Genomic DNA, 16,642 nt, shown 5'->3' with positions numbered 1-16,642 from the left:
GTAACAGGATTCATTTCCACAGAGTTCCATGGCGCATCGTTTCTCTTTTTTTTTATTTTTCCCTCGAAGTCAAAGAAGACGGAAAACTTCTCGCCGTTGAAGTTCTCGAAACGCGGAAAAGCGTAATATCGGTATGGAAAAAAAAAGATTCGGATAACTAGTTTAATCATTCACGGATTTAAGTATCGTCGCCGAAAAGTACTCGGGTAATAAAGCGGGGTGGCCGCCGTATTTCCAGCCGTTTAAAGAACGTGGAAAAAGCGCGCGGGAACTCGAAAGTTACAACTTGTATAATTGATGTTATAGCTAATGTCGGGGTGATACTCGGGTAAAACTTTCTGACAAATTACTTGACACTCTGCCAACCAAGTAGGTTGCACAATATTACAGAATTTGCATATTTATACTAAAATTAATTTAACTTCTGTACTACTTTTGGAGATTTCGATGAAATTTGTATTACGACCTCGTTAAATGTTATTCCAGGACGTAATTACGTTTTCTTTCCGTGGACCAGCGAAAAATAAACGAGAATCCACGCCATAAAATCATTTTCTACAACTTCCAACAGCCCGACCGAAGAGACATTTTTCGATACTAAATCTGGCGGATCGTTAGTGGATAGCTCGGCTGGAAAAGATAAAACTGAAATACTTCAAAAGGTGCATAACGGAGAGAAACATTAATTTGCATTCGATGCAAAAATATTTCCGTGTAAAAGTTCCGGTTCAACTGTGAAGTGTCACGTAACGACAAATCCGGCGCGAATGTAACGATGTTTGCGCGTGACATTATTGACCGTTACATGTTGCTGCAAATTCATTTGCACGTTAGAACGTGGTTTCTGTGTGTGTCGTCGTTAAAGCACCCATTTTTCACCTCTGCAGCGTGCACTACCCGCGTATGGCCGCTCCTCCACCCCCCCCCCCATTCCCCACCTCTGTTCGAACGTGTAGGTGGGTCTTACGAGTGTAATGCAATAAAATTTCTCGTTGAATCTCAAGCGGCACTCCATTTTCGCCGGGGATAATTTGTCACTGGAAACTTCTGGGAAAAGTTCAAATTAGTCTTGGTCGATGCAGCCAGCGTGGAGCATTCTGAAGTTTCCGCCAGATATTCCGAGAGAGAACGGCCGTTGCGGCACGGAATTTGCAACAGGCTCGCGTTAAAAATCTAGATCGACGAAACCCAGTTGAAATCTTCCCACCGACACCGTCCCCATTTCCGTTTATTTCTGCGAATCAAATTGAACACATGGAAGTAGACACGTTCTATCGACGTTAATGTAAATACGCCCGAGGCTATACCGAGTGAGAACGATGATTTTCGACCATTTTTTGCCGGTGATCCTCGATTGCGACACGTGGTCGCGGCTAATTAGGCAAGGGTTATAAGTACGATTGAAATTTAGCCTGAATTGGGTTCTAATGAATATAGAAGTTTGCTCGTTAGCATGACGAATCAAGATTTAATCGTTTCGCCTTATACATCGTCGGGGCTTGGAATTATTTCGAAGAAGGAAAGGGAACTTCTATGGCGGCACCTATTTTTTTAAATTATAGCCGTCCACAAAACGAGGCGTATTTATGTACGGATTAATCAAATTTCAGGGCGTATAAGAAGCTTCACGTTGCCCAATAAATGGTTTCCTCTGAATGAAATGTAACTGTTTTTATAATTAGTAGAAACTAGCACATCTTCTGTGATCATTGGGCAAACGGAACAAATAAAATTCCGTTGCCAGGAGGACCGTGGAGAGGATGATTCTACTCACTCTAATCCGTGGTGTACACAATTGCTACGTTAGTCCTAGCCCAAACAATATTTTCGTTAGTAACCGTTGTTTCAACTGTTTCGAGACTTCAAAAATGTCACTCACAAGCATTCGGTGTAAACACGATATCCCGTGTCGGTCGACTTTCAGTGGACACCCACGTTCAGGAACGGGTGGAGTAAGAACGAATTAGCGCTGAACGCGCCTAAGCACTCGAGAAATATGACTTGGGTCTCGAGTTCCTTGGCGTTCCCTGTTGTATACTTTACGATCTCGGAATCGTGTGTCTGCCCTGTCGTGTTTCCCTTGTCGCCCTATTCCCCCCTCCTGGTCTGGAACAGCGAATAATCCCGGAACGTGGAAAAACATGGCGTGGAATAATGCCCGGGACACACAGTGTCGGTCAAGTGTTTCACGCTTACTGGACGTGACCTTTACAAGAGGAACGTGTACAACCTGACGCGGTGACATCGTGACTCCAGCCGCGTTAATTAGCGAATTCAAGGGTCTCGCCGCATAAGTGGGTCTCCGGGGTCTCTTTCAGAAAGACCTAGCCGAGGCAACAGTAAACGCTTTCAATGCAAAAAAGAAAAAAAAAAGCGGCGTCCTTTATCGCGGGGCTCGCCGCTAACGAAGGGATCTTTGAGGTAGACCGGCCTGCTTCCCCGGGTCTTTAACCCCGGAAACATTTAATCGGTGCACCGACTTGCAGTTATTCGTAGTATTCTTTGTTCCGCTCTTGATTTTCCTTTCTTTTCTTTTTTTCATTCTTTTTCATGGTGGTCCTACATCGATGGTTCGTCTTGAACAGCTATTAAACGGTTCCCGAATGCAAAGCGACTGGAAAGTCTCCGTTGAGATTCAATTACAGGGTCTCTGGATATTAGCATCGAATCTATCATCCTGTTTCTCGCGAGCTCTATTGCTTCGCGATCTTTAAACTCGATTATATTTGCGGATACAAACTAGCCGATTCGGTGGGTTCGATTTTAGTTACACTGTTCAACAAATTTTTACTTTTTTCCTATCCTCACCACCATTAGTAAGCGTTTCTGATACAGTAAATTCTCGATGATTTCGGCAGTGAACATTAAATATTTCAAAAAGTAATTGCCATATGCGGCTGAAACCAATATCATTGGTTCATATAATGATCAAAATAACAATTTACATCATTTTGTTCCGGAGAGACCAGAGAATTATTTCGTGTCAAAAGCAACTGAATATCTGTTTACCATAAAAACACAATACACATCTCGAAAGTTGAAAATTTACAACATTTTTTAAAATTGACTTTTTCAAAAATGTGACGTGCTGGGAAAAACCGTTTCCACATTCGTATTCAGCTTATAACGATCTATCAGAAACATTTATTAACGGGTTTTGAAGTATTTTACGGTGTTGAACAATGTTATCGACCGTAATCGGGTCGGATTTGAAAGAACCCGCGTGTTTTGCGGGCTGGCACTACGGTTTCCCGAAGCCAGACAAACCAGCCTGCTCCGCTCGGAGTCTAATTTGAAATTCATGATTATACCTAGCTGAAGTGGGCGGGATAGAGAGAGAGAGAGTAGAGTGTGTAATTAAGTCGGGAAGTAACTCCGCGTCTGATCGTATTATGCGGAATCCTTGAGCTTTATCAACGCGAACACGCGGGCCCGCGTGCATTATCCGGTTCGCGGTTAAACACGATCGAGGGCCACGTTTCCCAGTTTTCATTCCTGTGATGGAGCCCTCCAGGATGTATCCAGCGTTCGACGTTTTAACTCGCCGCGAACCGAATCAAACAGGCGGTTTACGCGTGGAAAAACTCATTTTCGTTTATTCTTTCATCTCGAAAGGTATAATACGCGGAGAAAATTAATTTTACCGTGGATAGAAACAAATTCCTCGAATCCCTTTCCTCGGGAAGTAGATTTTCATAGATGGGAAAAGGTTCGTGTTCCCGTTGCGGTCCACGGTCTTCTTCACCGCCGACACGTTTCTACAATTTTTCTCGATGAAAATAAACGCTTGCACAGCCTGGGGAACTGAGAGCAGTAACGTTTACGTGAAACCGCTTTGAAATCGTTTTAAAAACCTTTTCCCTTTGTAGAGATCTTTGTATCTGTTTCTGTTACCATGATAGCCATAAACGGAACAATATCTAATACATTACGATTGAACTAACAACTTCTTGTTATAACATTCTTAAGACTTGGTAACATTAGTTATAATCAGAGTCGTCGGAAGGTCGTCGGTGATCGATGGGTAGCCCATGGTCGTTGGGTCATTGAAGGGTCGTTGACGATCGTTGGTTCGTCGACGGGTCATCGATTATAAACTGTAAAAGTAGACTTTTCATATGTCGCGATGTCAATCTAATAGGTCCGAAAATAACCAGACATTCCTTAACCCTTTAACTACGTCTCTCGACAATATTTAGACGACAGAACAAAAATTTTGCGAATCACGGCTATTGTCAATAAGACATGCTACCATCTTGGATCGTTCATTGACGATTCCATTGTTTTCGTTTACGCTTTGTTATCGGAGATCTGGCTACAGTTATTTATTTCTCCATTTTATTAATGTAATTTATTATGTAGAAAAGTTTTTTTTTAAGTAAAGTCCCATATGACGGGAAATAAATCTTAATTTTTTTTACTGCCTTATATTGATACTTTTTTTATAAAACAAACATTCTCTTGTTTATGTACCTTCTTATTATTTCCATTAGTATCACTTATCGCTCTGCCTTTTTTGTTGTGTTTAAACGGCCAGTTTCAAGACACATATACCCGTAGCAAAAGGGTTAAAAAAGAATTTCTGTGCCACCGGTATTCGGGGATGTGTCATAAGAAACATCTAAATCCGCCAGTCTCTCGTCACCCGCCGTTCGAAATGTCACCCCGTTCATCACAGTGCGGCGGGTGGGGGACCAAAGGATTCCCCCTTCCAGTCACGGATATAAAATTCTTCAGCCGTCAATAATAAAACGTTCCCCGTCCGCCGTCGTATTTCCGTCACAGAAAAATCCGTCGCCGATTTCTCACCCCCGTTTCAACCTCCCCTCCGTGTCGGGATCTTCGCGGGCAAGAATCGATTGTCCTTACACGGAGAAAATTGATGTCATCGGGACGTTGGGTGGAATGGGTAGGGCGATAGGGGAGATAGGAGAGAGGGAGACTGGAAAAATTCGCGATTCGCGTCGTGGGCCCCGCAGGGTTGAACGTTTTGCCGGGGATGACTCTCCTCGTAGACGACACCGTCGCGGCGACGGCGTGGGGGCAACACGGTCGCGCGAATTTTCTGACAAATTGCACGCCGGAATCCGTGATTTTAAAATGCAGCCTGTTCGCGCACGTGCGCCGCATAAACGGCGACATTATGCGACGAGTACGTTGGAGGGTGGAATGGAGGGGGGGGGGGGGGGGTGGCGACTAGGCCCCCGACGTATGTCCTTTGGTACAACGTCTCCACGCGAGCAAACCTCGAGCACGCGTGGAGATTCACGGTTATGGCACGTACATATGTATATACACGGTGAATAGTCTCCTACGTGTGTCACGTACGCGCGTAGATGTGTGTATTATAGAAGAATACGGAGGTCTATTGTTCATTGTGAACGGTCCTGGGCGAAGCGCTCGAAATTCCTCGTAAACGAGCAGCTTGCTCACGTAAGTGAATTTCCGCGGGTGATTTCGCTCGGTGGTATATCTATAAAGGTATACGCGGCTCCCTGTTCCGGAACAGGCTGTGTACACCGGGCGTTTTGTAACCGGGGGCAGGTGATAGAACATTCCCGGTACCACGTGGCCAGACGTAAAGCCAAACAACGATGATATTGTCGCGAGACTCCTGTCCACTGTAATGTAAATTTTTGTTTATGACTTACTTGTGTCGTGAAATATACTGCTCTCTATAGTAAAATGTCCTATTTAACAAATTATCGTTTTACAAGATTTTTCGAAATATTTGAAGCCCCATATGCTTTTTACTGTTTAGTGGACGTTAGAATGTCTTGTGTGCTTTTAGGGCTCTAGACACCGCTGACTTTATTTGTCCTAAGTGATTTTCAAATGATTTTGGTAGTTTATATTGTTATGCGTAACATCTACTAACTTAGGTAGTTCTAAGTCATGAGTTATGTTTATGCTTCAATTATTTATGTTCAAGATGCGTGTAAAAAATGTAAAATAAATATGATCTAAACCGTTTTCTATATTAAAATGTTCTATGATGAAAAATAACGACGACAAAAAGAAAATTGTAAAACCTCATTTTTCTATGATGTCTGAATGTGTCGGTTAGAAGAATTGAGCTATGGAGGGCAGTATAGGTACTCTGTTTTATATTTATAATCCACCTAGGAATCAGGATTTATTTCGGATCAACAGTGCTTAGGAATGATTTGTAAAAATATTATGGCGCATTTAATGCCCGTGATTTATTATGACTGTGTATATTTGATGGGATATTTTCTTGTTAGCTGGAAATAATTCAGAATTTCTAGCTGGTTGGTAAGCATGAAACGACCTACGTCGATCTGTGAAATTTTTTAGAAAAATTATTGCAAATTTTAATGCTACAATAAAAAATGTTCGTTCTTTAGATGGTCTCGTCGTGTTAGATTAAATTTATAATTGGATTATGAATATAAAACAGAGTGTAGTATACTTGAATATTGTTCTTTTATTTGGGAGATATAAAATGATGGAATAGAATAGAACATATCTACTTTAAATTCCTCTACGACAAGAATTAGACGAATGTAATAAAATTACATCGAAAAATTGTAGTGATCCTTAAGTCCAAGAAGAATATTTAAGTGTCTTGTATTCAGCGATCCCTCTTTCTTAAAGAACCTTTCGTTTGCGTTTACCAATGAACATCGACATCATTTTTCACCTCTGTGCGGCCTCGCCATTCACGCCTCCAGGAACGTGGAGTTACATTTTTTATTCGCTCGTCACAGAGCCATCCACGTGCCCCGAATAAATGTACGTAGATAAAAAAAGAAAGTATAGAAGGGATGGGCGGACAGTTCGTGCACTTGGCCAGGATAAAATAAACCAAGAGAGAGAAAGATACTGGTTGCACCGGCTCGCTTTCATCCATCGCGAAGCAGCGGCGTGAAAATGCATAGGGCTCAATCATACGTGCATAGTTACATGGGCAGTTGATAAAAATGTCGGATACTTTCACGGAGTGAATTCTACATACTCAATAGAGACGAAAATGATGAATGACGAAATTGCGTCAGAGGCTTTGTTTCCAAGCTACTAGCTGTTAAACATATGGGTAGAATACGAGATGAGCAAAGTCATTATCTAGGCTAAGAGTGTGGAATAACGAATAAAAGATTGAAAAAGTACCTCGTCATTTTGAATTGATTAAACGCGGAACTTCCAATTTTTTTTAATAATAAAATGGTATTCTTGAATTTTTAGACACTTGAAAAACAATCATTCAATCTTGTTAACTATTTCAAGGTCAGGATGACAATCTTAGATACTGCTGCGTTTCATTATGTATTATTCGAATAAAATTGTGCCCACCTCTGTGTAACATACGTCTAGAATCGAGAGCGATGGGTTATACTATTCGAACAGCCGATTGCCAGCTGATACACGGGTCGATGACTTAGTGAAACTAATGAATGAAATCAAATGAATCATTGGAACCAACTCGTGAAACAGTTAACGAGGAATAACCAGTCGCGTCAGACATATTTCACGCGTATTTTGCCTCTATTTTCGACGATTAATAACTTAAAAACGAAGCCATGAATGCAATATCGTTATTTTTTACTTTCATCTTAGTTTGCTACGTAGAATCCACGCTGTGCAAGTTTCCTAGATTTTTATTAACACCTTCTATAGCAGCGTGTAAGCTCGCAGCCGGAGGTCGAAGTGAAATTTGCTTTCGGCGGTTCGCTTTGGTTCGAATAGAAATCGATTTCACGGCCGGGGGAGCCTCCGGACACTTTTATATCGTGATGTATTCGTGTCCACCGGATGCGGATCATTTGCAACGAAAAGAATATGCATTCTTTTTCCTTTTTTTTTCTTTCGCGGCGGTTACATGCCGGTGGATTTTTCATTTATTCTTTGAACGCGTTCCAGAAGCGAAACGGGTTGGCTCGCGGTAACGCTCCTATCGCTACAAGATTGCCAAATATTCATTTTCGAGCAACGAACTCGCAGGAATCGTGTCGATCGGTCAGGATAAATGGTATATGAACTTCAAGGGGAACCACAAAGTAACATAGAACGTCGACAGTTTCGCCTGTTTGTCTATTCTTATATTTTTTAAACGCTTTAGAATCCCTTCCCCGCTAATTGCGTCAGTCTTATAGCCTGAGCTACTTCGGACCAACAGAAAAAAGAAATAAGTTGCGCTAACTTTGATATTAAACGTTGCGGAGAGAGGGGAGAACCGGTATAATGAGATTTTCATTTTTATTCGGTAATTGAAGCTACTTCAAAGTTTCTGATTTCCTTCCTCCAGCCCTGTGCTTTCGCTCTTTTTCTCTTCTCAGAAATTAATAGAAAACTTTCGGCCTGAAATAATAAACTTGGAGCTGTTTTAACGCCGAGATCTTCACCCTCGGTCGATGCTGGACGAACGATCTTGAATATTCGCTCCTCTCTGCTCCAATCCATTTTTGCACCTCTCCACGGATCTGGGATACACGGGACGCGACGCCTTGCCTTTTATCGAAATCAATATAGTGGAAACAGAAAGAAGGTTTTACACAAAATTGGTCCACTCCCCTTCAGCCCTATCACCAGCCTTCTATAAAGAAGGGTAGCGACGGGGATTTCACAGCTTCCAGGACCTCGAAGACTTTAAGACACTTCGATCTTCGTGCTCCCGATCGTTGGACGTTAACACCGTTCGGATGGTACGAATTCCCCCTTCATTGATCTTATTCAGGTATAACCGTCCAGGTTTGGTACTTCTCTGATCTTCGGTGAATCGTTCATTCCAAAGCTGAGTATTTATTCGGATTAGATTATTCACTTATCGCTGGCATTCCAAAGTATTGCATGTACGCTGAGTATATTGGAAGCAACAGAATTCATAGGTTCAGAATAATGGACACACCTATAACACGCGATGAGGATAAGGTACTATTGATAAGTGGTGGTGTAAATATAGGGACAAAATGACACATGTCTAATAAGAGTTAATGGAAGTTTCTCATATGACAGAAGTCGACACTTTCGAACGTTTCTAATTGAAGGGTCCAATGCAAGAGGGTGCTTTGTTACAACATTAATGTTGTCAGATATTAAGGCTTTTTTTATGGAAGTACATATAAAATTGTAATACAGACAGGAATTTTGTCACATAGTTATAAATTAAGGGGTAATAACTATACACCAAGAGGTGCCAGAATTAATTGAAATTTCATTTTTCAATATATGGAGGCGTATCTCCCTTTTGCACTGTACCTCTCGATTATTCTTCACCTCCACTTAATTAAGGAAATATTTCAAGAAAACGAAAAGTACCACTGACCCACAAAATGCTCTGTCGTCAGTTCCGTTTGCAATGCATCGCAGAACGAAAGTTCCCCCGTGTGAAAGAGGATCGGACTTTCTGCATGTTCTTGCCCTGTCTTCGGCTGATGATCATTGCCGCAGATGTCCATCGTAATAAGAGAAAGCCGAGGAGAAAAAAAAACGCGGCACGACTGAGCGTGTACAAAGTGCAGGCTCGATTTAAGATGCGGAGGGATCCAGTTTATCCGGATACCGTTTATCTAAAACGGCGATCGTCCGAATACGGCTTATCCGGAGTGGTATACGGATCCCGTCCACCGGTATGTTGTGCCCGACCTTGTCTTGTATCGAGCACACGTTCTGCGGAAACTTGAGCATGCGTTACATCTATCGATTCGATGCAGCTCCGAACATGAATGCGATCGAGAGGCACGTTTTCTTTCTTTTTTTTTTTGTAAAAATGTGATACTTTAAGACTATAGAACGATAGAAATATGCACGACGATCGGGATTTTGTCGAGATTTATTTCAGACTATCAGCAATTTCGTGATGCCTTGTAATATTTACTTCATGCACGATATGTGTTCTAGTGAACAGAAGCGAATACACTATCGAGTGCAATGTATTTTCCTTGCTTTTGATAGTTTGTCTATGTCCGAAATCATCCAATGACTCGGACAGTTTCTCGAAAAAGGGAAGAGAAGACCTTTTAAAGGGGTCTTTAAATCTTTCGAAGTACTTTTTGTATACCCCTAAAAGCTATAATATATCCAAGTTACAACAAAATCCTAAATGTTGCTCCAAACAGTGTCCGATGTCGCACGGAATGACCCCTATATAAAATATATAATTTTTACGAAACGTCACATTTTCTTCGTTAAAACCAGGTGTTGTAGTACTTACGAACGGTAGTGTATAACTTTGCGAAATACTTCTTTGGAATTGGTGTTTGCGCTACACCGATGGCCAGACCAACACAAGCATACCAGCGTTACCGTATCGAAATTCAAAAACATATCCAACAAGTTTATTCTCGATAAGCAAACAAACTGCGCTTCCTAAGGAAAATATAAAAACAAACCTTCGATTTGTATGAACTGTATCAGGTGATATCGCCGAAACAGAAATGGGCACTCCAACTGTTGCGCTTTGTTAATATCAATTTGTATAACGAGTCCGATCGTCAAATATCGGGAAACCTATCGTGTGCAATTGTAAAAAAGAAAATTCGATGAACCGCGAAAAATTTTTGAACGTTAACCGAGGGTACAAAAAACACGGTGATCCGAAAAAACTCGGCCGTTCCTGTCGGCGAGGCGAAGGTGACCGCGTATCTCCAATTGAAATTTTTTATCGGCGGAATATATATTTTCTAACAAAAAAAAAGGAAGGGAAGTTTAACAATCTACTAGGTTCCGCAGGTGGCTCCAGGTCGCACGCGTCATTTCTCTTGTGCGCACCGCGCGCGCACTCCGAAACAAATAGACGAAGTGGTACCGATTCAGCGCTCGTGCGCGCACACGTTCACTGTGTATACAAACGGCGGGGGACATTGTTGCACTCGTGAACCGGGTCAACGTTTCGATTATCGTTCATCAAACAACGAACGAACCGCGGGCACACGACAGTAATCATTTCTCTGCTGACCGATTTTTTTTTTTTGACGCATTGACAACCTTTCAAATAATAGTCCCGTATACCGATGCTATCCGTTGGATTTTCAACGTCGATAAATCTCCATCTGAAGGGGGTTGGGGGGCCGCTTCAATCTCCGTCACCGGAATCCATCTTCCACGGCCGTTTTCACAAAAGATATTTCGTTGGTAAATCAGGAAATTCGTCGAGCTATAAAATTCCGTTCGTGGACCGGTCCCGCTCCGCTCGGACACTCCTCTACAATATTTACAGCCGCTTTTGTCTCATCCACCTGTCTGCAATGTCAATACGTATCGAACACCGCTCCTGAACGAGTTGTTTCGTCCTCAGTTACCAGGACGCTGGGGGACAGCGAGAATGTTATTAAATTAGTTCGAACCGAGGAAGAAATTATACCAGAGATATTACAAGAATGACACGAAACGCCAATTTCTGATAGGGACAAGTAAGAAACCCAGTAACGTTCCCCCAGTCTCGGACTTATCTCATTGCAAAACTTCCTCGAATCTTTTTGCGCGCGCGTTTTGCACAAGAAATAATAATTACCAGGGATGTTCCACGGCATAAAATACGACTTAACCAACGCAACGGACACTGAAAAGTTTCACGGAATTAAATTTCCGTCCCTAGTCCTGGAAAAACAACCCCCGAGAGCGTCATACACAAACCTTATCGCAACCTGCATTCCGTCCGTGTAACGCAACCCCCTCTCCTAGCCTCCGCCCGACAATCCTGCAAAGATTATCGCGTTGTTCAGCGAGTTCCTTGGACCATCGTGTTTAAGAATCTTGATGAAAAAAAGTCATCGACGATGACATATGTAAAACGAATTTTGATATACGAGTCGCAGGATTTGCGATCGCCACAAGCTCGAAGGGGTAGCTCTCGAATCGTCCCGTTTCCGTTCGATGCTCCGGCGTCTCTATTAGACCGTCCTTCTCTCCTCTTCGCTCTTACCCCACCCTCTTGGTCGTGCAGCCAAACCACCCCCTACAGCAGCACTTTATTCCAACCTCGGCAGCAACGCGAAGTGGGTGGACGCGGGGTTGGCGGTACACCAAGGGGGTGAGTGCAAGAGAGAGTGAGTAGGCGAGCGTGTTGTTGGTGGGGGCGGATACAGGAGGGTTGGGGAACTGCGGTGTTGGTTAGACGCAGAGAGGTGGAGAGAGAGAAGGGCAGACTGTGTTTCTCCGCGAACCCCTCCAGCCCCCACCTTGGCCGCACGGGCGCCAACGTCAAGCGCTTTCGAGACGTTAAGGCCGACACTCGTGCGGCGCACTTCGGCCCGACGACATCGCCGAGTAACAGAGAGAGACGTACACGTGCGTTCTGGTACCGAATCGTGTTCTCCGATCATCCCCCGTCGTGGATATCGCGTGGATCGACAGCGTGTATCGTGGAACCGTGCCATCAGAGGCCAACGATTCGATCGTCGACGCGTTACACCACCGTGTTTGCCCCTCCCCCCACCCCTCCGGTGGTTCGTGTTTATTAATCGGTTTTACTTTGAATTTTTCTGGTAGTTTGGTTCTCGAACCTGACATACACACACGTTTTATTTATCGTCACGTGGCGAGTTTGAGATAGTACGGGTTCGAAGTGGCGATGTGTGGAGGGTGAGAGGAAAAAGTGTGTACCTATGTATTTTATGTAAAGTGTGAGACGTTACGCGACGTGGATACGTCTTGGCGAAAAGTTGGGACCGTTTCCTCGATGCGCCCTTCCCTCGAGGGCGTAGTAGTGTGTACGCGGTGGCATATCGAAGATCTTTGACGAAAGCTCGCGGAAGAGGGACAGAGTAGGGGCGAGCGTGTCGGCGACGCAGCGCGGAATTGGAATCGTGCACAGGAAGGAATTACAAGGAGAGGACAGCTTTGACGGTCGACAACGCGGACAACGTGGACCATGAAGAAGTCTTACTTCGTTTTCGTGAGTATTAAAGGAAGAAAAATTTATTCTTCGCGACGGTGTAAAGACTCTGGGGGTGTCTGATTGAAGTGTTTCTAGGATTGGAGCGCGTGCTCCATTCTTCGTCTTTGCAATACCGTCTTCTTTCGTTTCTTCGACTCTGCACCCCCCCGCCCCCTTTTTGCTGTTCATTCGCTGCGTTCCACCATTTGATTGTCGTGACTTGCAAAGTTGACGGTAAAAGCGAGTCTGTATTCTCCGGAGAGTTTCACACCCCTTTTTCACCCAATGCAGAAGGCGAACGCTCGCGTTTTACGCTCGTCTTACCTCTTTCTTGCGTCTTGCGAGAGATCAAAGACCACCGACGTCGCTTTAATCTGCCAATGGCGGAATGACGCAACCCTCGAACCCCCCGGTTCTTGTTCCCTCTTTGTCGAATCGGACGTTTCTTGTATCCGTCTTGTTTCATGGGCGAGCGAAATGCCCCTGTTGTCCTTCGTCCTGGTTCTTGTAAGATCCTCTACGGGTTTCGAGAACAGGGCGAAATTAACGGACGACTGGCCACGTGACTCTCCTCAACCGAGAAGGGAACGAGGTCAGTCGGTGCACGCGACCCGCGGCGATGTCGATTTCGAGACTTTTCGGGGGAGCGAGGAGGGCCCTTAAGAAATCCGTACGGAAGTTTTACAGCGCAGAATTTAACCTTTCCAAACGGGCCACCTGAGATTGTTCGACGTCGACGCATTCTCTCAGTCTTTAACGTTGATGAAGTTTAAAGTGCCATTTCGAAGGTCGAGCCTCCTAATGGATATGACTTTTCTACGTTTTCATTTCCGTAGCATTGTCGGGGGTAATTTAATTAATCTTGATGCTATGTCTGATGTTTGATATATTTGCAAAAATTCTGTCATTTTTTTATAGAACATTGTGAATTTGTCAGAATGCATTCGCGACGGAATATTTTTCTCGATGGGATATTTCGGGTCGGAAATTCGGGTTACAGAGTATCAGAATTTGAAAGCTGCCGGATCTGTGTAGGCACCGGGAATGAATGATCAATTTTCCGAGGCTCGTGCAATATTTAGGTCGCGCGGCATGGAACAAGCCACACCGGGCGAATCGTCACACGAAAGTAATAAGGCAAAAATGCCAGTTAAATCCGTGTACGAAGGTGGTCGCGTCGCGAGCACCGTCGCACAGTGGGATGAAACTGGTAAATTTCTGGACATTCAATTTTCTTCTAAACGACTAATCATATTTTCATCGAATATTTTTTTTAAAACGTGTCTTTGAATGAAGAATTCAACCATGTGAATCATTTTTTGAAAAAATCATTTATTTAAATGACATATTAAAAAATGTTATTTCATTCTTTCATTTTTCTTATTAAGTAGGTTTTCCATGGTGTTAAACATGTGATACGTAGCCTGCAAAAGATATTGTGTAGACAAGGCGCCTCTAATGGTGTATCTAGAGGGTAACATTTCTGAAATCAAAGGACTGGTACATAAAACACAAATGTTTGAATCTATGTATAATTTTTACAATAACGAAACTGTAAAAATAGTGTGAAACCTAAGTTCAACGGGTTACGCCCCTTCTACATTTACTTGCAGGTGGTCGCAAGAATGATTTTATAGTTTTTTAAAGTAGAGACTTTTAGGAGTAACGAGGCAAAAATGGTCTTTTGGAACTCCTTGGATTTTTGATTATATCAATAAAACGTAAAAATTTGTTTATAGAGTAAAATTTCCAGAAGTAATCGTCGAATTCTAAATTATTGAACCATATTTAGTAGCGAAATGTATTTATAATAGCATGGTATAAATGAAAACTGTTTTTTTAGATTCAAATATTAAATACTTCAAATGAAAGAGTAGGTGCCTCAAAAAATGCATGCACAAGTCGTTAAAAAATCAGGTCATAAACAACTAAACCAAACTTTTCTTTGCGAGTCCTTGTTCCTTGATGTCCAAGGTTTATATTACATAGTTAAAAAGGTCCAAACCTTGATTATAGTCCCTGGTAAACCGTGTGGGCGAATTATTGTCGATTCGAGACCGTTACCGACCATCCTCGAGACTGCATATTAACCCTTCTAATCCTATTACTGAGTCACTGGTGACCTGTCAATAACTCCAGTCATCGAAATTTCTACATGGAAACAAAGTGAATATTTTTAAATGTTGTAATGGGTCACGATTGACCCAGCCGTCGTCTTCAACTGTCCGTACTCCGAGGGTTAATCAATTTCGATTTTTCCGTGACCTGTAACTCAAATTCTTTTCTTTCTGTACATAACGTGAAATTTCATTCTTGAAGAGCGGGCACGCCGTTACCCCGCGTTCTAATTAATGTCGCCCGTTAGCGCCAAGAAGTTGCCGGAGCGCGACGGATTTCACATGAACGGGGAGATCGTACTCGCTCGACGCGTTCTCGCTTCCCGAAGAAAGTTAGTTCGACGCCTTTTGAATCGTATTGTACGAATGTTTCGGCCATTGGTGTTCGACGCAGCAGAAACTCGGCCGAAACTTACGAGCTTCGCCACATACAAAACGGGGAAAATAGGGGTAGCTTTCGAGAGCTTCCTTCGCTCGACAGCTGGGTCTCGAAAGAACTCGTGAATTCTGCAAATATCTAATGTATGCCTATTGGACCCCTTCCAGTCTCTCGATGATTCTGATTTATAGAACCGAGTGTTTCCGGTGAATTTCGTCTGCGAACGTATTCTTTTTCCTTTCGCTCTGAAATCTTCCGTTCCGCTGGCGTAGTCCTGCGTTCAGGAACAGGGATATCCGAATAAGCTGGAGTATTGTGAAATATCTATCAAATTCGGATCCACCGAGCATTGTGTAATTTATAATATATCGTAAACGCAACCGTATGGCGCGATTATTAACCGTAACAGGACACACATGCGATTACGAGATTACCCGCTTGAAAGGGATTTGAACTCTGTGTCACGAACGAACTCGAGTATTTCGTTGATAATGTTCCGAGCATTTTCGGCGCGAGACCCTTCGAGCATAATGCGAATCCATTAGATATTCTAAATATCGCACGCGACATCAACGAGGAAACAAGACGTTACCGTTTGTCGAACGGGAATATTCTTCTCGAACAAGTCCACGGAGAATTTAATTCGCCGACGACGTTCCCTCTTTTGCTTGTCCGTTTTTAGAAGTTCCGCGCGGAACGATCTTCCTTTTCTTATTCTGAAACACCAGCCGTGCTTTGTTCTTTGTCTCGTGCAATTTCCCGTTAAAAGAGTACCTCAGTCAATTTTCATTTCCCCATCATAAATTCAACGCTGATTTAATCTTTCCTCTGGCCCCCTCGTTTTAAAGCGCGATCCCAGTCCTCGTGGACTGTCGCAAAGAGTTACCTGTCGTTCATCCTGAAAAATGTTTGACCCTGTTTCGATTCACCGGTAAACAAGAGGAAGCGATCGGGGCCCACCCAAATTTCTCCACTCAGGACAACGGAGCAGATCTTTGTTATTTACCAGTGTCCTGAAATTTTCTCACCTTCCGTGTGAGACAGAGAGAGAGAGAGAGAGAGAGGGGGGGACCGAAGAGGTCTAACTTCCTCGTCCCGACAAAAGTCTACTTTATTACCTGGCGATTTCGCGTGACCACCCCTGTAGACACAGCTATCCTGGTCGACGAGCCATTGTACGGCCTCTTCTCGACGGACCTGTCGCCTCTCTCCTCTCCTCGCCCCTTACGTTCTATACCTGGCCGAAAGGGCTCTCGGGGTAGGTGCCTCAGACAATAGCGCCCGGAATCAGCACGAGCCAACCGCCCACAA

At 43.4% G+C, this 16,642-nt stretch overlaps 1 long non-coding RNA gene across 1 annotated transcript in view; it reads left to right on the top strand.

The window, feature by feature from the left end:
- Nucleotides 1-12,764: 12,764 nt before the first annotated feature.
- The window catches only part of LOC107187111, a 176,365-nt gene continuing 172,487 nt past the window's right edge, over nucleotides 12,765-16,642 (top strand). The window contains exon 1 of the long non-coding RNA XR_001516198.1: nucleotides 12,765-12,853. This is a non-coding gene — a long non-coding RNA (uncharacterized LOC107187111). The remainder of the gene's footprint in view (nucleotides 12,854-16,642) is intronic.

This window comes from Dufourea novaeangliae, unplaced genomic scaffold (assembly GCF_001272555.1).
Source record: "Dufourea novaeangliae isolate 0120121106 unplaced genomic scaffold, ASM127255v1 scaffold14, whole genome shotgun sequence".
Taxonomy (NCBI): Eukaryota; Metazoa; Arthropoda; class Insecta; order Hymenoptera; family Halictidae; genus Dufourea; species Dufourea novaeangliae.
Note: the sequence above shows the minus strand (reverse complement) of the source record. Positions and strands in the feature narration are given on the sequence as shown.